General features: G+C 42.5%; 1 protein-coding gene and 1 pseudogene across 2 annotated transcripts in view; one reads left to right on the forward strand and one right to left on the reverse strand.

The window, feature by feature from the left end:
* The window catches only part of SMURF2 (SMAD specific E3 ubiquitin protein ligase 2), a 137,833-nt gene that overhangs the window by 19,965 nt on the left and 90,666 nt on the right, over positions 1-27,202 (forward strand). The window lies entirely within an intron of this gene.
* On the reverse strand, positions 16,128-17,734 carry LOC133776827 (eukaryotic initiation factor 4A-II-like; annotated as a pseudogene).

The following is a 27,202-nucleotide window of genomic DNA, read 5'->3' on the forward strand; positions in this document are numbered from 1 at the left end:
TGAGGGTGCAGGTGAGATGTGGGGCTTAAAGCAGGGAGTGGTTTAAATTCTGTGAAAGGTTCTGTACACACATCATTTGGAATAGGTGGGTGACTTTTCTTCCCCCACCCTTGAAAAGAGTCGAAGACTTACGCAGTTAACCAAACTGGCTGCAGACCAGGGATGCCTGGCACTGTGGAAGGTAGGAGAAAAATGCCCACCTGAAAATGAGGAGCCTGGTTTCATATTTTTTTTTTTAAGATTTATTTATTTGAAAGGCAGAGTTAGGCAGAGGCAGAGGGGGTCTTCCATCCTCTGGTTCACTCTCCAAATGGCCACAATGGCTTTAGCTGGGCCAGTCCAAAGCCAGGAGCCTGGAGCTTCTTCCAGGTTTCCCATGCAGGTGCAGGGGCCCAAGCACTTGGGCCATCTTCTACTGCTTTCCCAGGCTGTACCAGAGAGCTGGATCGGAAGTGGAGCAGCTGGGACGCAAACTGGTGCCCATATGGGATGCCAGCACTGCAGGGTGGCGGCTCTGCCCGCTATGCCACAGCTCTGGCCCCATCCTGGTTTCATCTTAACTGATAAAACTCCCAGCCCAATGGCACTGTTTAACTTCAAGAATACTAGCAGCCAAGAAAACCAGCTTTTGTCCTTTATGAAGAAGTCTTTTTGGAAAAATTGGATAGCTCCAGAGAAAACACTTCTGAATTTTGGAGTCTCCTAATGAAGCAGCCACGTCACCCGGCCAGATACTCTGCAGTGAAAGCCATCAGTTGCCAAGTCGGGGAGGAAGTCTTACCACTCAGTTGTTAGACTTTGCACTTTGACATTAAGAATTAGCAATGGCATTGACTTCTCAACAGGAATACCAGAAGTTCAGTGCCTTCAAAATTCTGAGGGAAGATAATTTCTAGCCTAGACTCAACCATATGCTCAGTGAAGTGTAAAGGCAGAATAAAGGCATTTTGGACACCAGATCTTGAAAAATTATTTCCACTCATTATGCCCACCCAACCCCCCTGCCAATGAGGGCACACTATGCAAGAAGAACACAAGAAGGATTATATCCATATATACTAGGGAAAAGTGAAGAGAAGTCCTGGGATAATAAGCCTGAAGACCAAACCAATCCAGGATAGGAGACTGAATTCTGTAAAAGTCTTGTGTATTTTTCCCTGGGAGAGGTTCTGTATTAGAATTCTAGTTTACAGATTTCCAGAACCCAAGTTCGTGAAAATGCATTGCCAGCTGTGAACATAATCAGTTTTTTAGTGTTTGACAATTTTGTAAGAAAGAGAAGCTGTTATGTCTTAAAATTCTTGAATCTTAAAGTCTTTATTAAACTAATCATTTTACTGTTGAGAACTTTTTTCTTTTTCTCTGCTTTGTCAGTTACCTCATAGCTTTATTGCTAAAATACTCACTCTATAGACACACTGAAGTTTTAGAGCTGGCTAAGATCCAAACAATTACTTTAACCTGTGGTATGTAGACCTTTAAGAAGTCTGTGGATTGGCTGCAGAGGTTACTGTGAATTTTCTGGATCATATGTGAGATTATATACGTGGACATTCTTTTTCTCTCTCCTCAGCATAGGGTCCAACTTCTTCATATCACAGAAAAAAGAAACTCAGAACTTAAGTAACTTATTTAACAGTGGTCCACTGACTCCTATTTTGATGTGCATTCTGTTGTCTAGCATGCTGTCTTTGGAGTCCTGAGTTAGTGTAGTTTTGGTTATAGGATTACTTAGATGAATCTAAGATCTAGGGGCAGCAGGTTGAGCTGCTGCTTGTGATGCCAGTTTCCTGTATCAGAGTGCTGGTTTGAGTCCTGGCTCATCCAGCTCCTTCTAATGGCACCTGGGAGAGAAGCAGATGATGGCCCAAGTGCTTGGGCCCTTGCCACCCATGTGGGAGGCCCAGATGCAGTTCCTGGCTCCTGGTTTCAGCCTGGAGCAGCTTAAGCTGTCACAACTGTTTGGGGAGTGAACCAGTGGATGGAAGATCTCTGGTTCTTGCTCTTATTCTACCTTTCAAATAGATAAATCTTAAAGACAAAAACAAGAACACAAAAAATTAAAAAGAACCAAGATCTAATAGTTTTTTTTTTTTTTTTTAAGAAGATATTCTCTTGGCCAGTGCCATGGCTCACTAGGCTAATCCTCCACCTGTGGTGCCAGCACCCTGGGTTCTAGTCCCTGTTGGGGCGCCAGATTCTGTCCCGATTGCTCCTCTTCCAGGCCAGCTCTCTGCTGTGGCCTGGGAGTGCAGTGGAGGATAGCCCAAGTCCTTGGGCCCTGCACCCACATGGGAGACTAGGAAGAAGCACCTGGCTGCAACGCACCGGCTGTGGAGGCCACTTGGGGGTGAACCAATGGAAAAAGGAAGACCTTTCTCTCTGTTGGTTCACTCCCCAATGGCCGCTACAACTTGGGCCATCCTCCACTGCCTTCCTAGGCCACAGCAGAGAGCTGGACTGGAAGAGGAGCAACCGGGACTAGAACCCGGCACCCATATAGGATGCCGGTGCTGCAGGCGGAAGATTAGCCAAGTGAGCCACGGCATCGGCCAAAAGTGATATACTCTTAAATAGAGTTTAAAAACATGACTAGCCTGGAGTAAACATTTCAAGTAGTTCTTAGCATTATGAAGAATAAGATTTTTACTCTTCTATATTTGAGGAAAACAATTGTGGGAAACAGTTGGAGAAAAAAATATCAAAGTTTGCATCTTTCAACACATTTTAATTTTGACACCATTGAATGTGTATTTAGGGACTTCTTTGGGGTTGTTTTGTTACTGTGTTGCAATTTTTTCTAAAATAAAAATTGCCTTTTCCATCCTAGTTAGTAATATATTTACTATTTCAGGCTTTTGTGGTCCTACAGTTTGAATGTTAGGTTTTTTTGTAAATCTACTTGAATAAAAACAGAAAAAGTGCTCTCGTCTGCTGGTTCACTCCATAAGTGGTGGCAACAGCAGTGGCTGAGCTAGCTGAAACCAGGAGCAAGGATCTTAGATCTCCAACATGAGTAGAAGGGACCCAAGTACTTGAGCCATTACCTGCTGCCTCCCAGAGAGTGCATTAGCCGGAGGTTGGAATCGGGAGCAGAGCTGAAACCCAGGTATTCTGATATGGGATATGGGCCTTCCAAACAATGTATTATACCCTGGGCCAAATGCCTGCCCCTCCATTTTTGGGATAGGTGTTGTGGTGCAGTGGGTTAATCTGTCAGTTGGGACACCTGCATCCTAAATTGGAGTACAGGTTTAAGTCCTGGCTACTCTACTTTCCTGCAGATGCATCTTGGGAGGCAGCAGGTGATGGCTCAAGTGCTTGGGTGTCTGCTACCCATGTGGGAGACCCAGATAGAGTTCCTGGCTCCTGGCTTTCACGTGGCCCAGTCCCAGCTGTTAGGGACATTGGGGAGTAAACCAGCGATGGAAACTCTGCCTTTGGCCCAGGAATTCCTTCCTTTTTCTGGGTTTAAAACTAGATTTATGTTGATAAGCAAACACAAAATGGTGTGCTCCTTCCATCCCTGTATTTAAAATTTTTTAACTTTGCTACACAATGAGAGGGGGAAAAGATCAGTGTTACCTTGGGTTAATGTTACTTGGCTTGAACTATGAAGAATGAGATTTTTTTTTTTTTTTGGACGGGCAGAGTGGACAGTGAGAGAGAGACAGAGAGAAAGGTCTTCCTTTTGCCGTTGGTTCACCCTCCAATGGCCGCCGCGGTAGCGCGCTGCGGCCGGCGCACCGCACTGATCCGATGGCAGGAGCTAGGTGCTTATCCTGGTCTCCCATGGGGTGCAGGGCCCAAGGACTTGGGCCATCCTCCACTGCACTCCCTGGCCACAGCAGAGAGCTGGCCTGGAAGAGGGGCAACCGGGACAGGATCGGTGCCCCGACCGGGACTAGAACCCGGTGTGCCGGCGCCGCAAGGCGGAGGATTAGCCTAGTGAGCCGTGGTGCCGGCCTGAAGAATGAGATTTGAGACTTGTTCTGATACTGTGATTTATTTGAAATGAATTGGCTAATCAAGTTGTTGCCGTTTTTGTGTCTTTTGTGTCTTTTGTGCATTATGTAAAAAGTTTTTAAAAGTTAACTAAGCTAAGTGTATGTGCATGGCAAATTTAGCCTGTATGTACCGCGAAAAGATTAATTTCCATCCCTGTTTCTTAGTTTCCACCCCCCCCCCCCCAGGATGTAAGCAGTTACCAGTTTCCCCTATTTTGTAAATTGTCAATTGTATAACTAGAGGATGCTTGTGGTTTTTGCCTGCTTATCTGTTTTTCTTTCTGGTAACTTTTATCCTATTTTTCCTTTTGGGAACCTCTCCTGTCCCAGTTTCAGTTGAAGTAATTCTAGTGGGCTAAGCCCCTAGACCCAAACTGCCTTAATCTCCAGGTGGAGAGAGGAACATGAACAAAATCAGAAGATTAAAAGTACAAAGTTATGTGTAAGGAGGGGGAGAAAAGAAACTCTTCAAGTTAGATGGTACAGTGACTTACTGGTAGGTTGAGGAGTCTGGATTTTTTCCAGAAGGTAGTAAGGAGTTAGTATAACATTTCCAGGCAAGGCGGAACCTTGGGTTTATAATTGATTCACCATTCCTCACAGCTCAGTAAATTGTCAAGCCCTGTTCTTTCTCCTTTGAAATCTCTCTTGACCTATTCCTTTCTTTTCCATTCTTACTCCTTCCGCTACCATAATTCGGTCCTTTTGACATCAGAGTGAGATTGTTGCTTAGTTAACAAACACATGGTTTCTCTGTTTGCAGTTCTCCTTCCTGCAGCCTCTTCTGGGCATCACTATCAGATTATTTTACCTAGAGTATCACTTTGATCATGTCTTTCCCCTGCTTGAAAACCTTTAATAGCTCCCTGTTGTTGACAGGATCAGATCCAGGCTCCTTAGCTTGTCATTCAAGCCATTCCAAGAATTAAAACCAGTTTGCTTTTTAGCCTTAACTGTTTCTTTTCTTTATTTAACCTAAATTCTAGCAAACTTGAATGTTTATTTCACTGTCTCATGTCTTGCCATTTTCATCTTTTAATTTTCTGGTTTTTTTTTTTTTTTTTTTTTTTTTTTTTTTTTTTTTTCTACTGGGTTGTGCTTTCTTTGGTCTTACTACTTGAGAAAATTTGTACCTATCTAAAGAATTAAGTTAAAATTACTTCCTTTAGCTTCTTCAAATCATTTAGAAGCTCATTTGAGTTCTTTGCTCTGGAATCTTAAAACTCTTTTCTTATACTTAAGGCACCTTTCACACAGGGCTTCCTACCGTGCTTGTTTATCTTAACTGCCTTGCTGGATGACAGTATTTATTTTCCACACGTAATGCCTTTATATAGTTGTGTGCTTGATAAATATTTGTTCTGTTAATTGAGCTTTCTTATTTTGAACTACCCTTTGTGCTGACTACAAATATTTTGGTAATTCATTGAGCCTAGTTGTTTTGCACTAACTTGTTTGTAGCTGTGTTATTTCTTAGTTGTGGCTTCAAGCTATAACTAGATAATAAAATTCTCAAGGGCAGGATATACAGAGTTCCAGAATTCCTCCATTCCATGAAAAATTTGAGCTTAGTACTTCTTAAATACTGTGGAAAAAAATTTAAAGTCTGTTTCTCAGAATACTAAAAACATACACATTTGTATAAAGCACATAAGCTCGTATGGGATTTCTGTAGCTCTGTTATATTAAGGAAACAGGTTCAAGTAGTCTTTTTTTAGTACAGATGCACAGTATGATACCCTTTTCTATAATTTTACCGTTTCTTTGTTCTAATAACCAGAAACTACTTTACTTAGAATAGTTGATTTTTGGTGGCTCCAGTGGTGCAATCAGTGCATGCAGAACTTATAAGAATAGTTGATTTTTTAGCAGTCTTGTTTGTGTGATCCCTTTGACTCTTAGACCTGTCATTATGATCAATTGTGAACTGAATTTGATCACTTGGACTAGTGAGATGTCATTGGTACATGCCACCTTGATGGGATTGAATTGGAATCCCCTGGCAACTGAACCATTTGGGGCAAGTCCAATTGAGTATGTCCCAAATTGTACATCTCCTCCCTCTCTTATTCCCATTCCCACTCTTATGTTTAACAGAGATCACTTTTCAGTTAAATTTAAACACCTAAGATTAATTGTGTGTTAATTAGAGTTTTAAAAAATATTTATTTATTTGAAATGCAGAGTTATAGAGGGAGAGGGAGAGTCAGAGAGATCTTCCATCCGCTTGTTCACTCCTCAAATGCCCACAACAACCGGAGCTGAGCTGATCCGAAGCCAGGAGCCAGGAGCTGCCTCCGGGTCTCCCACATGGGAGTAGGGGCCTAAGGACTTGGACTGTTTTCCACTGTTTTCCCAGGCCCATCAGCAGGGAGCTGGATTGGAAGTGGAGCAGCTGGAACTCGAACCGGTGCCCATTTGGGATGCCAACACTGCAGATCGCAGCTTAACCCACTATGCTACGATGATGGCCCCAGAATAATTGATTTTAAAAAAATATTCTGTGAGAAGTATCTTTTCTTCTTATGATGTTTAAAGATAATGGGGTAATTTTATGATAATGTTTTACATTGACATTTTGTCATAGTTATGTCTTTAATAGTTGCCACTTAGTGCAGTTAATACATTATTTTTTTGAGAGGGTATATTTGAGAATTATATTCTTATACTAATGGCTATTGAATTTTAATAATGTATATTCTTGTATCTCTGTTCTTGTCTAGTAATAAAAGAAAAATCAGTACCTTACATGTTGTAGTGTTTTGCTGCTCATTTTGGAATGCTTGAACATAAATGAATAACAAAGACCTAAGTGACAAAAACATACTTAGATTATATGCTTATTTGATCTTTTTTAAAAAAGATTTATTTATTTATTTGAAATGCAGACTTAGGGAGAGAACACTTGTGTAAGCAAGAGAGATCTTCCATCCACTGGTTCGCTCCCCAGATGGCTACAATGGCCAGGCTGGACCAAGCTGAAGCCAGGAACCAGGAGCTTCATCTGCTGCCTTCCACAGTGGCATTACCAGTTAACTAGATGGATGTTGGCATGTCAAATGGTGACTTAACTCTTTTTTTAAAAAATAAAATATTTTATTTATTTATTTGAGAGGTAGAGTTACAGACAGTGAGAGGGAGAAACAGAAAAGTCTTCCTTCCATTGGTTCACTCCCCAGATGGCCACAACAGCTGGAGCTGCGCCGATCCAGAGCCAGGAATCAGGTGCTTCTTCCAGGTCTCTCATGCGGGTGCAGGGGCCCAAGGAATTGGGCCATCTTCTACTGCTTTCCCAGGCCACAGCAGAGAGCTGGATTGGAAGAGGGGCAGCCAGGACCAGAACCAGCGTCCATATGGGATGCCGGTGCCACAGGGAGAGGATTAACCTACTGCACCACAGGGCTGGCTCCATGTGGTGACTTAAGTCTTGACACTACATGCCTGCCCCCAGAAGAGAGGACTCTTATTTCCTATTGCTTGAATAGGAGACAAATAGAGAAGACTCTTTTTGGTTGTTATAGTAACCAGTAAATACTCTTGGATGTACATCTTCTGGTTCATGTTTAAGTATGTCTATGGAATATATTCCTAGGATTGTTAGTGAATTATAAGATAATTGTATTTCAAACCTTGTCAGAATCTGCAGAATTGCCCTTCAAAGAGGTTACATTAATTTGCACTCGTGGCCATGTATTTAAAAAATGCTTGTTTCTTTGCAAATGTGAAAATACTAAGTTGTAATACCTCTTTTAAATTTTTACCAATTTGATACATATTTGATTCATCTTTTTAAAAAGATTTATTTATTTATTTATTTATTTATTTTGACAGGCAGAGTGGACAGTGAGAGAGAGAGAGACAGAGAGAAAGGTCTTCCTTTTGCCGTTGGTTCACCCTCCAATGGCCGCCGCGGTAGCGCGCTGCGGCCGGCGCACCGCGCTGTTCCGATGGCAGGAGCCAGGTGCTTCTCCTGGTCTCCCATGGGGTGCAGAGCCCAAACACTTGGGCTATCCTCCACTGCACTCCCTGGCCACAGCAGAGAGCTGGCCTGGAAGAGGGGCAACCGGGACAGGATCGGTGCCCCGACCGGGACTAGAACCCGGTGTGCCGGCGCCGCAAGGCGGAGGATTAGCCTGTTGAGCCACGGCGCCGGCCAGATTTATTTATTTATTTGAAAGAGTTAGAGGAAGAGAGAGAAATATCTTCCATCTGCTGGTTCATTCCTTATATGGCTGAAATGGCCGGGGCTGGACCAGGCTGAAGCCACGAGTCAGGAGCTTCCTTCAGATCTTTCATATGGGTGCAGGGGCCCAAGCACTTGGGCCATCTTATTCTACTTTCCAAGGTCCATTAGCCGGTACTGGATCAGAATTAGCCGGTACTGGATCAGAAGTAGAGCAGCCGGGTCCTGAACTGGTGCCTATATGTGATGCTGGCATCGCAGGTGGTGACTTTACCCGCTATGCTACAATGCTGGTCCCTAATTTGTCTTGAAATGTTAGATTTTCCCCTGTTTGTGTTTGGGGAGGTAGTTTTCATCTGAAATGCTTGATTTGCATGTTATTTTTTTTAAAAAAAAGATTTATTTATTTGAAAGGTAGAGATCTTCCATCCCTTGGTTCACTCCCCAAATGGCTGCAGTAGCTACACTGGGCCAGGCTGACGCCAGGAGCCAGTATCTACATCTGGGTCTTTCAAATGGGTGACAGGGGCCTAAGTACTGTTTACTTTCCAGGTTTATCAGCAAGGAACTGGATTGATAGTGCCATTGTCAAGACTCAAAACTGACACTCTAGTATGGGGTGCTGATGTTGCAAGTAGTAGCTTAACTTGCTATACCACAATGCTTGTTCCTGCGTGTTATGTTTTTATAGTAGGTTTGCATGGAGTATATAAAACTCTTTACAGCTTTTTTGGAGAACTGTTCTCTTCGCAGTTGCCTATGTTCTTAAGTTACCTCTAAATAAAGGTTAGTGTTGAGAGCTGTTTGTTGTTTTAAGCATGTTATTGAAGCATCGGAATTGTAGGGACCAGGATTTTACTGAAACCCATGATGCTTCTAATTAAGTGAAGTTGTAAGATAATGCTGTGTGTACAACAAAGCAATGAAGATAGTTGAATTCTGGAATTTCAACTTGAAACAAAGCAAATATGACACATTTAATGATTATTGTGGTGCATGGTTAATATATGCTTGAAGTGCTCATGTAAATAACTATTATTATTTTTATCAGCTAATACAAACATTTCACCTGGAATGGAATGATATTGAGTAGGTGTGGAATAGTTAGTGAAAAGGGAGTTCTTTTCTCTGCTTCTGTTTTTATTTGAGAGGCAAAAAGAGCAAGCTCTAGCTGCTGGTTCATTCCACAAATGCCCACAACAGTAGGGGGTTGGTGGGGAGCTTCAAGCCAGCAGCTAGGTACTCAATCCAAGTCTCCCATGTGGGTGACTACTTGGGCTTCACCACTGCCTCCCAGGATCTGTATTAGCTGGAGCTGAGAATTGAAACCAGGCACTCTGATACAGGATATGGATATCCTAACCCAGCATGTTAACTGTTAGGTTACGTACCTACATCTGCTACTTTTATTATACTGTTTTTTTCTTCAAAATTGTTTCCTCTTTCTGATTTTAAAAGCCCCTGATCATGACTGTGGTTCTGGCACTGCTGGTTAAGCTGCTGCCTGCAACGCTTGGATCCCATAATGAACACTGGTTTGAGTCCTGGCTGTTCCACTTCCGATCCAGCTGCCTACTAACACACCTGGGAAGACAGTGGAAGATGGCCCAAGTAATTGGGTCTCTGAAACTCATGTGGGAGACCAGGATGGAGTTCTAGGCTCCTGAGTTTGGCATAGATGTTGTAGCCATTAGGGGAATGAACCAGTGAATGGAAGATCTCTCTCTCTCCCTCTCTCTAACTCTGCCTTTCAAATAAATAAAAAAAGATCCCCTCACATTTTTTTAAGAATCCCGGATCAAGTTGTAGTTTAGCACCTGAGTATAGAGGAATCCATCACCAGAGATTTTTACCATTTATTGTGATAATAAAAAGCATATATCCTTATTTGCCATGTTTTAAGAAATTACTTGCCTGGATCATTTCAGTCCTCAAAGTAATACTACGAAGTAGGTAAGTACAGATATAATCCTCAGAAAACACAGATCTCAATGAGGTTGTTAATATGTCCGAGGGCACACAGCTAGTTAAGTGTGGGAGAGCTATAATTTGAACCCAGATAATCTGTGTTTCATTTTAAGCCCTGCCTTCCTGAATTGTTTAGGTTTCTTGACAGAGTGATCTGGAGGCCTGTGAACAGTTTTTCCCCCGCTTAAGGGTTTAGCTTTTGTTTCATTTTACACTCCCCCATCAGCTAATAAAAAGGTAGATGAAGCATTTCTAACTTCCTTTAGAACCAAGTTTTAGGTCAAATAGGCTGAGTATGTGTATTTTTTTTTTTTAAGATTTATTTATTTATTTGAAAGTCAAGAGTTACACACAGAGAGAAGGAGAGACAGAGAGAAGTCTTCCATCTGCAGGTTCACTCCCCAATTGGCTGCAATGGCTGGAGCTATGCCCATTCAAAGCTAAGAGCCAGGAGCTCCCCTCGGGGTCTCCCACGGGGCGCCAGGGGCCCAAGGACCTGGGCCATCCTCCACTGCCTTCTTAAGCCACAGCAGAGAGCTGGTTTAGAAGTGGAGCAGCCAGGACTTAAACTGGTGCCCATATGGGTTGCTGACACTGTGGATGGTGGCTTTACCTTCCATAGCACTGGCCCCCTGAGTATGTGTTTGAATTACAAGGTGTGGGTGTGTGTGGGTGTGGGTGTGTGTGTTTTCTGTGCATGTCTGTTTCCCACAGTTGCCTGAATATAAGTCAGTTTGAGATTTATTTTATTTCATTAGCACACATTCCCTGGAGAGTTGATGTTAGGAGTATTGGGGAATTGTTATTAACCATGTGGTGTGGTTTATACAGGATTCTTTGGTCAGTCTGGCTTCAGGCATCATAGCCAGTAGAGAAATTTGTGAATAATGTGCTAACAGTCAAAACTTCTGGAGGTTAAATGCTTCACTTCCCCCCTCATTTATTTACAGATTATTTATTTGAAAGAGCTAGAGATTTTGGTCTTCCATCCACTGGTTCGATCCCTGGTGGCCACAAAGGCCAGGGCTGGGCAAGGCTAAAGCCAGGAGCTTTTTCCAGGTTTTCCAAATAGGTGGCAGTGGCCCAGACACTTGGGCCATCTTCTGCTGCTTTTCCCAGGCCATTAGTAGGGAACTGGATTGGAAGAGGAGCATCTGGGAAATAAACCAGCATCCATGTGGGATGCCTGCATTGGAGACAGTGGCTTTAGCCCACTAGAACACAGTGCTGTCTGCTCCCCGCCCCACCCACGATTTAAAAAGAGAGGCTTAGAGTAACATGAAAGTAATGAGTAGTTAATAGCTGATGAGAAGCAATGTATGATAGTGAAGTGTGACTTTACTAGGTATCCTTATTTACTGATCCTCTTTAATCTTTAATTTCCATTTGTAGAGTGGGAATGAAGTTACCAATCTTGAGAATTTAATGAGCTAATCACGTAAAGTGCTTAATTAGCACAGTGCATGAGAAGTAGCAGACCCTCAATGAGTGTTATTGTTCAAATACATCTTACGTCCAATCCAGAGAATGTGAAAAATGGGAAGAGGTAAAATTCAGGATGTTGTCAAGTTTCTGGCTTTTTGAGAGGAAAGTAGTCTAAGTGCATTTTGTATTCAGAAAGAGATCATAGGTGCTGGACTGATCTTCAGAAATGCATTAGTGTGCTCCTTGTGATTTCAAGATAAGTTAGTTCCCCTATTTTGGCGGTGGAATTTTGTCCTTTCAAGTACCTCTCCCTGATTTCCCTCCAGAATTTAAATATCCACACGACTTTTACTTTCAAAAGCTCTTCTTTAACCCATTTCATATAACTTATGCATTTCCTCTTTTCAGGTGTGGCTTTTTTAAAAAAACATTATTTCATTTAACTGAAAGGTAGAGAGACACAGGAGGGGCGAGATAGATAGATGACAGATCAATTGATCAGTTGATCTTCCATTCCTTGAGTCGCCCCCTAAATGATTGCAACTCCCAGGGCCAGGCCAGGCCAAAGCCAGGAACCAGGAACTCCACCCAGGTCTCCCATGTGGTAGGGTCCTAGGATGCATTAGCAGGCAGCTGGATCAGAAGCGAAATAGTCAGGATTTGAGCTGGCACTGCAATATGGGATTCAGGAGTTCCAAGTGGTGGCTTAACTTGCTGCAGCACAATGATCACTCCTCAGGTTGTACTTTTGGAAAAGAATAGTCTATTCTCATTTTCATCTGTCTTTTCACCTTTTGTTTATACACTATTTCAGTCTTTGGTGCTGTTATGAAGCTACTCCTGGTAAGGATGCTGGTGCTGTAATAATAAAACTTATCAGACTTTTAACTTTTATTTTATTTTATTTATTTATTTTTTTGACAGGCAGAGTGGATAGTGAGAGAGACAGAGAGAAAGGTCTTCCTTTTTGCTGCTGGTTCACCCTCCAATGGCCGCTGCGGCCAGCGCATCGTGCTGATCCGAAGCCAGGAGCCAGGTGCTTCTCCTGGTCTCCCATGCGGGTGCAGGGCCCAAGGACTTGGGCCATCCTCCACTGCCTTCCTGGGCCATAGCAGAGAGCTGGCCTGGAAGAGGGGCAACCGGGATAGAATCCGGCGCCCCGACCGGAACTAGAACCCGGGGTGCCGGCGCCGCAAGGTGGAGGATTAGCCTGTTAAGCCACGGCGCCGGCCCAGACTTTTAACTTTGTTAACCTCACTACTTCACTTGACTGATAGCAACTAATAGTTGCTTTACAGGGACACCCTAGAACTAGTAGAGTGTGTGAAAGTAACCTTCAGGCATGTATTTTTAAGTTCTCCCCAATCATACAAAAGCAGTGAAGGATCACCCAAGTGCTTGGGCCCCTGCACCCATGTGGAATTCTTTATTTTAAAGATTTATTTTACTTATTTGAAAGACAGAGTTAGAGAGGTAGAGCCAGAGAAAGAGAGAGGTCTTCCATTCTTCTGGTTCACTCCCCAAATGGCTGCAACGGCCAGAGCTGAGCTGATCCGAAGCTAGGAACCAGGAGTGTCTTCCTGGTCTCCCATACGGATGCAGGGGCCCAAGGACTTGGGCCATCTTCTGCTGCTTTGCCAGGCCACAGCAGAGAGCTGGATCGGAAGTGGAGCAGCCAGAACTTAAACTGGCGCCCACATGAGATGCCGGTGCCACAGACTGGGGCTTTAACCCGCTGCACCACAGCGCCACCACAGCACCGGCCCCTGGAATTCTTTTATAAACAAACAAAACCTAGAGTTTTTGTGAACCACTTAATCTGCATTAACTTCATACTTAATCACTCCAGAGGCACAGGCAGACTCCCTCCAGTCACTTCAAGTGACTAATTTGTCATTTGTTGTCCTCTAATAAAACTACCCCATTCACTGTGATCAGTTTTATAGCCAGTCTTCATATTGAGAGCATTTTTGGGTTCTAACTATGTAATTGAAACACATGTTTTATGTTTCTTGCCTTGACACTTGTTTAAAATACTAAATAACCCCTTCCATGTATTTTTCCTCTTTTGTGATTCTCAGATCAGTCTTCTAAACCTAAGGGCTATTGTCTTTGTAAGCTTTCTCTGTCTCTTTTCCTGGACCTAAGCCTTTACTTTTTTTGGGGGGAGTTGTCTGTCCCTTACTGTGTAGGCACTCTGCATCAGAGAATATAGGGCCATAATATCTAAGGTAGGAAGATTTTTTTTTAAAAAGATTCATGTATTTATTTGAGAGGCAGAGTTACAGAGAGGGAGGAGAGACAGAGAGGTCTTCCATCACTGGTTCACTTCCCAAATGGTCACAATTGCCGGAGCTGGGCTGATCCAAAGCCAGGAGCCAGTAGCTTCCTTCCAGGTCTCCCCACGTGGGTGCAGGGGTCCAAGCACTCGGGCTGTCTTCCATTGCTTTCCCAGGCCATTAGCAGGGAGCTGGATCAGAGGTGGAGCAGCCAGGACTTGAGCTGGTGCATATATGGGATGTTGGCACAGCAGGTGGAGGCTTAACCTACTAAACCACAGCACTGGCCCCAGGCAGAAAGATATTAAGGAATTCCATGATGATAAAGAAGTTGGGAGAGAAGTGTGGGGTCTTCATCTGAAGAGTTCGAATGTTAGAACACTGGAAGATGTGATAAAGGCTCCAGTTTTTTTATTTTTAGGATTTTATTTACTTAAATAAATAAATAAATATATAGAGAGAGCTCTTCCATCACTGGCTCACTCCTCAAGTGGCGGCTCACTCCCCAAATGGCAACAACTGCTGTAGCTGGGCCAGTCTGAAGCCAGGAGCTTCTTCTGGGTGTTCCATGTGAATGCAGGGGCCCAAGGACCTGGGCCATCTTCTACTGCTTTCCCAGGCCAAAACAGCTGGATCAGAAGAGAAGCAGCCTGAACACGACTGGTACCCATAAGGCTGAACTTTTAAGGTAGGAAGTTAGGGACAGAGAAGGAGATGTCTTTTTAGCTTTTGCCAGGGAATCCTTCAAGGAAGTTAGTTTTGAGTTACTGAGGCATTAGGTATCTTGGTGTACTAGTGTAAGCATGTGGGGATATAAGCCTTGGTTGAAGTTGTGAATCCCCCAAAGTGACCAGTGCAATTACAAATTATATAAACTGTCCTTGGTATAATAATACTATATTATTATAATTATTATAATTATAGTATTAGGCATATACATGATTCTGGGCTTTAATGAATAATAAGACTCAGGAATCCAAACAGGACTTGATTCTTTGAATTGGCAGATCTCACAACAAACAGCAAAAAGATTTTTTCACTGTTTGACAGACAAATGTATACATAAAGTACCTAGACAGTTGGAATAGACCTGGTAGTTTGGTACCATCAGTTCTTGAATTGCCCCAAACAGTGTGTTTTCTATGGAATCTCTTAGATAAGACTTAGGTGGAGTAAGAACAGAATATTAAAATAATACATCCACTCTTTTTATGTTGCTCAAGGAGGAGACTAGATTTCTTCTCCATGTCTGTCCACAAGAAATCAGTTGGATCTGAACCATAATAAATAGAAACTTGTGAGACAGAAAAGATAAGTGAGAAGAGAGATGAAATCAGCTGAATCACCGTTAGAAGGTGCCAAACACGTGATGAAACCAGGATTCAGTAGGTTCTCAAGTGAGAGAGGTCTTTTGGCTTCCTTGAATGGCCCAATCATATGATGTCTGTGAAACCTCTTATTAGAGAGCAGAGATTACATACTAAATGAAAAGGCCTAGAACCTGATCCAGCAGAGTATAAGCAGGCTGTCAGGAATGGAGAAATGGGGTGAGTCTTCTTAGCCAAAAGATCATGGACTATCTTTGTTTCATTTTAGAAAAGCTGAATCTTTGGATGTTTTTGATTGGTGATATTTGGGTTTGTTATAGACACAGAACTGGCTGGAGATTGTTTATAGAATGTGTATGGTATGAAATTAAACAGCTTACTGTCCACATTTTGTATGTGATATATCTGAGTTAAGATTACATTACCTAGTCAGATCTGTATTGCTATCAGATAGCTAGGTGGTCAGGTCAGAGTTTATCAGAGGTTAGATATGAGAATGTGGATGTTAGGAGAGATTTGGGTGTAGTTCTGTAACTATAAACATTGAAAAGTGGTCAGGTAGGGAAAAGTATCAGTTTATGGTATTCTGATTATTTATGAATGTCTGAACAGCCATCCCAAACTTGATGGCTTGAAACAACATATATTTTGTTTGTGGTCTCTCACGCAGGTGCAGGGGCCCAAGGACTTGGGCCATCTTGCACTGCTATCCCAGGTCATAGCAGAGAGCTGGATCAGAAGAGGAGCAGCTGGGACTAGAACTGGTGTCCATATGGGATGCCGGTGCTTCAGGCCAGGGCTTTAACCCGCTGCAGCACAGCGCTGGCCCCATAGACTTTCTTTGTTTGTTTGTTTGTTTATTTATTTATTTTTTTGCATTCAAATGCTTTCTTAAAAAAAATCAATTTTAAAGGCCTTTATTCAGGCTAATGACAAACACAATAAAGGCAGATATGCTAGTTTAACATAATTGGCTGATTTTATACAGCACTTATACCTTCTAGTCCACAAGTATATTATTAAATGATAGAGAACATCTAATACAACCATTTCTACAGAACTAGGAAATAAATGTCTAAGAAAGAAAGATTTTACAGACCCCATCTTTTATACCCACCCCAGCAGTCTAACTCTAAAGAGGAATAAGCCAATGGCTTTCCTCACAAGAGCTCACGACTAATGTTGCTTTGCTATCAAAATCTGTATTTCTGATCCGTTATGAGCATTGAGACAAGATTCAAATATTCCCAAAGAAAGAAGCACAGTGCACGTTGTGATCGCCTATTCAGCAACAGCGAGCACTGCATTCAAACTATCTCATCCCAGGAATTAAATAAGGTCAGCCACATTCATGGGCATTTCCTCCACTGTAGTATTGTAGAACGTCTCAATGTCACGAAGAATCCTCTTGTCGTCTTCAGTAACAAAGTTTATAGCCACACCTTTCCTCCCAAATCGACCCCCTCTGCCAATTCTGTGAATATAGTTTTCACGATTGGTAGGTAGATCGTAGTTTATAACCAAAGACACTTGTTGTACATCAATCCCACGAGCCAACTAGTCAGTAGTGATCAGAACACGACTTGATCCTGATCGGAATTCTCTCATGATGACATCTCTTTCCTTCTGGTCCATGTCACCATGCAGAGCAGAAACTGTGAAGTCCCTGGCATGCATTTTCTCAGTGAGCCAGTCCACTTTGCGCCTTGTATTGAGAAAAATAACAGCCTGTGTAATGGTCAGTCACAAAGTGTATCCAACTTCCATTCCTCTCTTTCAACGTTAATATAGAACTGTTTGATTCCTTCAAGGGTCAATTCTTCTTAACCAGAATTCGAATTGGATCTCTCATGAATTTTTTGGTCACTTCTAACACATCAGTTGGCATCGTGGCAGAAAGCAACACAACCTGAATACTGGTATTTAGTTTTTGAAAGATCTCGTAGATTTGATCCTTAAGCCCTCGGCTCAACATTTCATCTTCTTCATCCAAAATGAACATTTTGATCCATTTTGGAGAAAGGTATCTTCTCCAAATACTCTCCCTGGTGTACCAACAACGATATGTGGTGCTTCTGCCTGCAATTTTTGCATTTCATTCCTAACATTTCTTCCATCAATGCAGGCATGACAGGTTGCTCCCATATAGTCTCCAAGTGCCAGAAATACCTTTTGGATCTGTTGAGCCAGTTTTCTGGTGGGGGCCAATACTAGTGCTTGGGTCTCCTTGAACTCAATCTCCAACTGTTGCAGGATGGAAATAGCAAATGTGGCTGTCTTGCCAGTACCTGACTGAGCTTGAGCAATCACATCATACCCTTTAATGCAAGAAATAATAGCTCTTTGCTGAATAGCTGAAGGCTTCTCAAACCCGTAAGCATTAGATGCCCTGAAGAAGAGACTCCTTTGAATTCATATCATCAAATTATCAACAATCTCATTCCAGTTGCTCTCGATGACACCATCGGGGTCCATTCCCTCTGGGTCGCCATGTTCTCTGTTATAGTCCGCAGAGCCACCAGACATGTCCGAACAGCCACTCAGCGCCCGACTGAAAAGCTATTTATTTATTTTTGACAGGCAGAGTGGACAGTGAGAGAGAGACAGACAAAGAGAAAGGTCTTCCTTTACCGTTGGTTCACCCTCCAATGGCCGCTGCAGCCAGCGCATCGCGCTGATCCTAAGCCAGGAGCCAGGTGCTTCTCCTGGTCTCCCATGCGCATGGGCCATCCTCCACTGCACTCCCGGGCCACAGCAGAGAGCTGGCCTGGAAGAGGGGCAACTGGGACAGAATCCGGTGCCCCAACCAGGACTAGATCCCAGTGTGCCTGCGCCATGGCGCAATAGGCTAATCCTCCGCCTGCAGGCGCCCCCATAGACTTTCCATTTTAATAGGTGAGTAGCAGCAGGGCTTGGAAAAGACATGGATAAACAAGTGTTATTGTGGCCATTTTCAGAAAATAAAACCTGAAAAAATTTTTCCTAATTTTTAAAAGGAAAACCATTTTATTTTATTTTTAAAAAATTTATTTTATTTTAAAGGCAGAGTTACAGAGAGGCAGAGGTAGAGATAGAGAAACAGAACTTCTATCCACTGGTTCATGGCCGTGACAGCTGCACTGATCGGAAACCAGGAGCCAGGGGTTTCTTAGAAGTCTCCCATGCAGGTGCAGGGGTCCAAAGACTTGGGCCATCCTCTGCTGCTTTCCCAGGTCATAGCAGAGAGCTAGGTTGGAAGTAGAGCAGCCTGGACTTGAACAGGCACTGACACTGCAGGTGGCAGCTTTACCCGCTATGCCACAGCGCTGGCTTCTAAAAGGAAACCATTTTAAGTAATTGAAAATAATAAAGGTGGTGATGATGGTACTGTTCATCTTCAAAATTTTCATGAGATGTGCTAATTAAAATATAAAATATATGGTTTTACACTTAAAAAATGGAAAAGTTGAATATATCCATTTTCTAACCATATCAAAATTAGATGCCTTAAAATAACTTCCTTTAATTTCCTTTCCATGAAAAAATACCTTTCTAAAAATAAGGCATTTTCTGGGATTTTACAAGTATGGAAAAAGATTTAGAAACAGTAAAGGCTTTTTTCTTTTTTCTTTTTTGGCAGCTTGTATTATAGTGCCTGTCACATTTAAGTCACTATGATATGTGCTCTTGAGGATACAAAAACATACTACACTGTTGAAACAAAGACCTCTAATATTTTGCCCTTACAAGATAAGTGATCTGAATGTTACAACATATATAAAAGTGCTTTTGCTTCTGGATTTCCCGGTGGCCCAGAGAACTTTCAGAGAGTGAGTTTCTCAAACTGGGTCCAGATAGGGTGGATTTGGGTTTGAGTGGAGAAGATACCTTTGGTATAGAAAGATTTTTAGGGTACGGTGCTGTGGCCTAGTGGGTTAATCCTCTGCCTGCAGTGCCAGCATCCCATATTGGCACCGGTTCATGTTCTGGCTGCTCCTCTTTTGATCCAGCTGTCTTCTGATGGTCTGAGAAAGCAGTAGAAGATGGCCCAAATGTTTGGGCCCCTGCACCTGCATGAGAGACCCAGAAGAAACTCCTGGCTCCTGGCTTCAGCTTGGCCCAGCTCCAGCTGTTGCAGCCATTTGGGGAGTGAACCAGTGGATGGAAGACCTCTTTCTCTGTCTCTCTTACTGTAGCTCTACCTGTCAAATAAATAAAAATCTTAAAAGATTTTTAGTGGGATACTTGCATATTGTTCATGTGGTAGTTTAATGTGCTGAGTGTTTAATTATTTCTATATGTAGATTTTATCTTTTATAGATAGAATTTTGTCTTTCATGACAATGACATTGTTTTCAGATAGGAAATTTTTATGTAATTAGTAATTTGAAAAAGCCAATGCTTTTTATTTATTTATTTTTAAGAGATTTATTTTTGTGTTTATTGGAATGCAGAAAGTTTCAGAGAAAAAACAAGAGATAGAGAGATCCTCCATCCACTGGTTCACTCCCCAAATGGTTGCAATGACCCAGGCTTGCCTAGGCCGAACTCAGGAGCCAGGAACTTCTTCCTGGTCTCCCACGTGGGTACAGGGGCCCAAGCACTTGGGCCATCCTCTGCTGCTTTAGGCTCATTATCAAGGAACTGGATCAGAAGTGGGGCAGCCAGGACTCGAACCAACATCCATATGGGATGCTGGTGCTGCAAGGCTGTGGCTTTACCCACTGTGCCATGGTGCTGGCCCCAAGCCTGTGCTTTTTTAAAAAAATCAAGGTGAATGTGTGAAATAACCTTTACATAAAGTTCAAAAGTATATTTGTAAAACATGGATATCTATGACCTTGTTACACTCAGTGAGGTTCTTAATCTAGAATCACTTAGAAGGGTATGTAAATGAAATTTTTAGTGTCTGTTAACCCTTTAAAGTGTGTGTGTGTGTATAAGTGCATAGTTTACGTCAGATTTTCAGTGGGGCCTTTTGGCGTTACCATCTCATTCCCCTAAAAGTTAAGATCCATTATTTTAAGTAGTACAGAGGCCAGCAGTGTCAGCATCACCTAGAAAGCCACCCCAAACCTACACAGATTGAAAACTGGAGGCAGGGTCCTACGGTGTGTTTTAATAAGCTCTCCAGGAGATTAGATGCATGCTGAAGTTTGAGAACCCACCATTTGAGGAGTAGATCTAATCTAACAAATAAGGGCTGGCACTGTGGTGCAGTAGGTTAAAGCCCGGGTCTGCAGCACCTGCATCCCATATGGGCGCCTGTTTGAGTCCTGGCTGCTCCACTTCCAATCCAGCTCTCTGCTATGGCCTGGGAAAGCAGTGGAAGATGGCCGAAGTCCTTGGGCTCCTGCACCCGCATGGGCGACCTGGAAGAAGCTCCTGGCTTCAGATAGATGAAGCACCGGCCGTTGCAGCCATCTGGGGAGTGAAGCAGCGGCTGGAAGATTCTTTCTCTGCCTCTGCCTCTGCCTGTCTGTAACTCTGCCTTTCAAATAAATAAATAAATCTTAAAAAAAAAAAAAAAATCTAGGCCAGCACCGTGGCTCAATAGGCTAATCCTCTGCCTGCGGCGCCGGCACCCCGGGTTCTAGTCCTGGTCCGGGCACCGGATTCTGTCCCGGTTGCCCCTCTTCCAGGCCAGCTCTCTGCTGTGGCCCAGGAGTGCAGTGGAGGATGGCCCAAGTGCTTGGGTCCTGCATCAGCATGGGAGACCAGGAGAAGCACCTGGCTCCTGCCTTCGGATCAGCGCGGTGAGCTGGCCGCAGCACACCAGCCGCAGTGGCCATTGGAGGGTGAACCAACGGTAAAGGAAGACCTTTCTCTTTGTCTGTCTCTCTCTCACTGTCCACTCTGCCTGTCAAAAAATAAATAAATAATCTAACAAATAACAGTTCAACATACAAGTATGTGGGCCTATAATCTACACTATTGGTAATTTGTTATCATTATTGAATAAAACCTCTATTGAATACAGATTTTTGTATTATAAGCATATGTTCATGTGTTCTTATCTGCCTGGTAGTATTTTGAACAAAAATATTTGTTATTTAAGATTAGAACTCACATGTGAAAACGTTTTGTCTTATAAAATGTTAATCATTTGGGGGTTTAACATATTTGTTCTTTCGGTTAATTGTGTTTTCTGGCCTATATACAATGTTTTGGGTAAGAATTGAAGATCACTTTTTTTTTTTTTAATTTTTTTATGTATTTGAAAGAGTTACAGGGGCTGACGCTGTGGTACAGTGGGTTAAAGCTATGGCCTGAAGCACCAGCATCCCATATGGGTGCCAGTTCTAGTCCTGGCTGTTCCTCTTCCGATTCAGCTCTCTGCTACGGCCTAGGATAGCAGTAGAAGATGGTCCAAGTCTTTGGGCTCCTGCATCCACGTAGGAGACCCGGAAGAAGCTCCTGGCTTTGGATTAGCGCAGCTCCAGCCGTGGCGGCCATCTGGGAAGTGAACCAGCGGATGGAATACCTCTCTCTCTGTCTCTACCTCTCTCTCTGTAACTCTTTCTTTCAAATAAATAAAACAGATCTTAAAAAAAAAAGTTAGGGAGAGGGAGAGAGACACAGAAATATTTTCCATCTGCTGGTTCATTCCCCACATAGCTGCAAGGCCAGAGTTAAAACAGGCCGAAGTCAGGAGCTTCATCTGGATCTCCCACATGTATGGCAGGGATCCAAACACTTGGGCCATCTTCTGTGGCTTTTCCCAAGCAATTGTCAGGGATCTGGGTTGGAAACAGAGCAGCTGGAACACCAACCGGTGCCAATAAAGGATGCTGGTGTTGCAGGTGGCAGTTTTACCCACTGTGCTACAACACTAGCCCCTACTGTTATCATAATAAAGACATTTTTGGTTGCAAGTAACAGGAACACAACCCCTCAAATTAACTTATATGTAAAGATGAATAATTGAGATGAATTATTGAATTATTGCAGTTTTGGTATCCAAAGGGGAGAAAGTGCAGCCTGGCTTTAGGAGAGACAGGATCGAAGAACTGGAATGCCTCTGGAACTGAGACTGTTGATCCATTGGTTCCCCAGAGCTATTTAGAGCCCTCTCTTTCTAGTGCTAAGTTTCTTTCTCTGTGGTGGCTCTGACTCTTAGTGCTTATTTGTCAGGAGAGAGAATCTAGCTGATACTGCTGGTGGCTGCTCATTATTCTGTCAGCTGTGGACAGTGGGGTCAAGATCACTTGTTTTCTGTGGCTTTGATTTACTCTGTAGCCATAGATATATTTTATTAAGGTAGTATAATTTATAGCATTTTGATATCCTTTTAAGGTTAAAGTAGGATGTAATTTGTAGGATTTACTGGGTCAGGCACTGTTGCATAGTGGGCTAGGCCTCCACCTGCAGCGCTGGCATCCCATATGGGCGCCAGTTCATATCCTAGCTGCCACTCCTTTGATCCAGCTCTCTGCTAATGGCCTGGGAAAACAGTGGAAGGTAGCCCAAGTGCTTGGACCCCTGAACCCATGTGGGAGACCTGGAGGAAGCTCCTGGGTTGGGTTTGGCTCAGCTCCGGTCCTTGCATCCAGTTGGGGAGTGAACTAGTGGATGGAAGACCTTTCTCTCTGTCTCTGCCTCTGTATGTCCATAACTCTACCTCTCAAATAAATAAATAAATCTTAAAAAAATTTTTATAGGCTTTCCTGACTTAACTTCCAGTTAGTTGTGAGTTGCTCATTGTAGCTTTCTTTTTTCTTGCATAACTTTAAAAAAATCGTACATTATGTGGTGAATATTGTAGATATTCAGTTGTTTAGGAGAGCCATCTTTTTATAATTTTTGCTTATTTTTGCATATACTTGGGTGGGCTATGGAAACATGTTCAGGTTGTCAAACCACAGATAAGACAGTTTGTGTTGAACTTAATTTTTCCCTTTCTACATATTGTAGATTTATTTAAAAACAATGATAGATTTCAGATATTATTTTACATGCCTATTCACTGAGTTTTTTTGGGACATAATGGTATCAATAGGCTTTTGGTACTTTTCATTGTCCATAATTTTTCTTCTGCTAATGTTGATAAGGATTTGGCACTATGCCTTGGATTTAAACTCTCCATAGCAAGCTAAAGTGGTCATTTAAATAGAGCTCAGACAAGGATGATGTAAATGGCAATATGCCATTGCAGAAAGCATCTGGGAAATGTGATTGCATATTTTTTTCACTAGAAATTTTACTGGGGAATGCTTAAACTTTTGGCCTGCATTGGGATAAGAGGGAGGAGCAGTGGAAAAAGGAAGTCTTTGTTTACTGTAAAACAATACAGTGAATTAGACAGTGATGTTTGAATAGAATCTAAACATGACAGATCTAGGCAAATTCCATTGAAATGGGGAGTTCTGTGTGACTCAATCCTGAACCCTCTTCTGGAACATTAGAAATTTTTTTCCTTAGATTTATTTATTTATTTGAAAGACAGAGTTAAAGGAGGGGGGAGTGATCTTCCAACTGCTGATTCACTCTTTACATGGTCACAATGACAGGAGCTAGGCCAGGCCGAAGCCAGGAACCTGGAACTCCATCCAGGTCTCCCATATGAGTGGCAGGGGCCCAGGTACTTGGGCCAGTTTCCATCTTCTTTGTAGGTGCATTATCAGGGATCTAGATTGAAAGTGGAGCAGTGGGGACTTGAACTATGCTCATATGGGATGCTAGCATTGCAGACTGTGGCTTAACCCATTTAGCTACAATGCTGGAGCCTTAGAATTTTAAGACATCAATGTTTATAGTATTTATTGAATACTTATTCTGTGCACTGTTTTCTAGACTTTGGAGATGTAGTGGAGATCACAACTAGATTCTTGACCTCATGGAGCTTTGTAGTTGGGGGAAGCCCTTGGGAGCTGAAGAGTTCATTGACTTAACTGTTTATATTTGAAAAGTGTAGGGGTCTATAGATGTAAATCTGGTAATTCCTAGGGCTTCTTGGAGAAATGACTGACTCTAGGACCGGAACAAGGAATGTGGTAGATGGGCCCAAAGCATTTTCTAGTATTAGTATGAAAGTGCACTCCCTCTCTCCCCAGTAGTGGGAATATGTTAGAGGAGCACGGGAACCATCTGAAAGAGCTCCCAGTGGCCAAAGCTGGAACAATTTGAGGAAAAAAAAAGGGATTTTAGCTAGAAAATACAAGACAAATATTTATGACTCCACACTGATATGAATAAAGGATAGGCGAATTTCTTACACAGAAACATTCCAAATAATTTATGTAGCTATTCACCCTAAGGAGGCAGTAATTATTCACCTTAAGGAGGCAGTAACTCCCTAGTTCTTAAGTGTGGTCTGTGTGTAGTGACTTCCTTCCAAAGAGTACAGTATGGAAAAGGAGAAAAAAGAGCAACTGTACAGTGGAGAGACTTGACATAGGTCAGGGTTAACATAACAATGATAAGCCATGTTAACAGAATGTACCCGTGATATGACATCATAAGAATGGCGCTTTGCCTTTGTTATCTTTTCTCCCAACAGCCCCTGAACCCAGTGTAGTCATGAGAAGTCAGAGAAATCCCATTGAAGAAGCATTTGACAAAATACCTGGCCAATATTTTTTCTCAGAACTGTCAGGGTCATGAATAACAAGTTGAAGAGACTATAACAAAGTCTGAGAACCTGTCACAGCTAAGAGGAGCTTGAGGAGATGCGATTAAATGTAATGGTGTGTGATCAGTAGGGTCTTGGAACAAGTAAAGGACACTAGATAGAAACTTAGTAAATCTGGATGAAATGTGAACTTGGTTAAAAATAGTGTATTGGGGCTGGTGCTGTGGCATAGTGGGTAAAAGCTGCCTCCAGCATCCTATATAGGCGCTGGTTTATGTCCCGGCTGCTCCATACTTTGTTCTATTAGTAGGGGTGTGTGTGTGTGTGTGTGTATTTAAGATTTATTTATTTCAAAGTCAGAGTAAGGGAGGGTGGGGAGAAAGGGAAAGAGAGATCTTCCATCCATTGGTTCACTCCCCAAATGGCTGCAACTGCCATGGCTAGAACAGGATGGAGCCAGGAGCTTCATCTGGGTCTCCCATGTGAGTGCAGGGGCCCAGACACTTGGGCCATCTTTCACTGCTTTTCCCAGATCATTAACAGGGGGCTGGATCTGAAGTGGAGCTGCCGGGACAGGAAGTGATGCTTATATGGGATGCTGGTGTTGGAGATGGTAGCTTTACCTCGTAAGCCATCACACCAGTCTTGATATGTTACGTTACGGAAGTAAGAAGTGATTTTAATTTATTTACCTTTTAGTTTGTATATCCATATACCTTGTCAGTGGTTTTCCTAGGATTTTTCAATGGTTTGGCAAATATTGACTGTATATTATGTTTAATATTATATATAACAAACTGAAGGAGATAAAAAAGTTATATCCATTGTATTCAAGAGATTTATAGCTTCATGGGATAGAGAGAAAGGTACAATGTCACACAAATGACTTTTTAATGAAAGCAAAATGAGAAGGGACTACAAAACATTAGTAGAGGCAAAGTGTCCTTGGAGGTTCACAGGAAGGAAGATACAAAATCAGACTGAAGGGGCTGGCACTGTGGTGCAATGGTTTAAGCCGCCATCTGCAGTGCTGGCATCCCATATGGTCACTGGTTCAGTCCCAGCTGCTTCACTTCTGTTCCAATTCCCTGCTGATGCACTTGGGAAAGCAGCGGAGGATGATCCAAGTCATTGGGCCCCTGCACCCACATGGGAGACCCAGAAGAAGCTCCCGTCTTTAGCCAGGCCCAGCCCTCGACCATTGTGGCCATTTGGAGAGTGAACCAGTAGATGGAAAATCTTTGTCTCTTCTCTCTTTGTAACTTTTTCAAGTAAAAATAAGTAAATCTTTAGTATGATTTTTTAGCAGTTTTTTTTTTTTAAAGAAAGAGGAGAGTCAGAGTTGAACTTCGATGAATGGATAAGATTTTGAGTCAGTGGTTGTAATAATAGCATTTGAAGTGGGAGAAATATCATGAATAAAGGCAAAGGCAGAAAAGTCCCCAAATTATTTGAGAGAACAAAAAAAGGATGAGGTTGTCAGTCTATGGATTAATGACAGAGAATACTGGAATCATTGACGCTTTGAGAATTTATATAGAAAAGGTAGAGCCTGAATTCAAAATACCTAAGCTCATTTATTAGATAACAGGTTAGGATGAGTTCAAGTCTCACTTCTTTTTCTGTGAATTTTAGAGTATAAACTCCCAAGCTCTAGGGATCAAACTAGATATTCTATACAAAGTTTTTCTGACACATTATGAAATACTCTAAATACATTATTTAAATGTTAACATTGAAAATGGAGATAGCTAGAGAGATGTGTGATACCTGATGTAATCTGGCAGCTGTTTCAGATGTAGAATGGTTAGGGAGAAGGAGAGATTAAAAAGAAAATTTGCTTTCTGAGTTACTGGAAATGTGCAGTTCATAGAATGGGGAGGTCAAAAGGAAGAAGAGCTGGTTAGTAAGAAAAGCTGATGAATTCCATGTTGAATAAGTAGAGTTTAAAGTGCTGGTGAGAATCTATGTGGGTATGTGAGATAGTTGAAATGTAGCTCAGGCAGCTTGAGGCTTGGGGAGAGGAGTGAGGTTAGACGTACAGATTGGTACTCACTTATATCAGCATTTACTGAAGACTTACTGGGTATGTAAGTTTTACTGTAGACTGACAGTACCTGTCTTACACAGTTCCTCAGCATGATAGTATTTGGAGATGAAGTCTTTGGGAGCTAATTAGGTTGTGAAGGTGGAGCCCTCCTGAATAGAATGAATATCCCTGTAAGAAGAGACATGAGGGGCTGGCATTGTGGCACAGCAAGTTAAAGCGGCTGCCTGTGATGCCAGCATCTTTTATGGGTATCGGTTCAAGTCCTGACTCTGTATTTCTGACCCAGTTTTCTGCTAATGCATGTGGGAAAGCAATGGAAGATGATCCAAGTACTTAGGCCCTGCTACCTATGTCGGAGACCCAGATGAAGCTCCTGGCTTCTTGCTGGCCATTTGGGGAGTAAACCAGAGAA

This window comes from Lepus europaeus, chromosome 18 (genome assembly GCF_033115175.1).
Source record: "Lepus europaeus isolate LE1 chromosome 18, mLepTim1.pri, whole genome shotgun sequence".
Classification (NCBI taxonomy): Eukaryota; Metazoa; Chordata; class Mammalia; order Lagomorpha; family Leporidae; genus Lepus; species Lepus europaeus.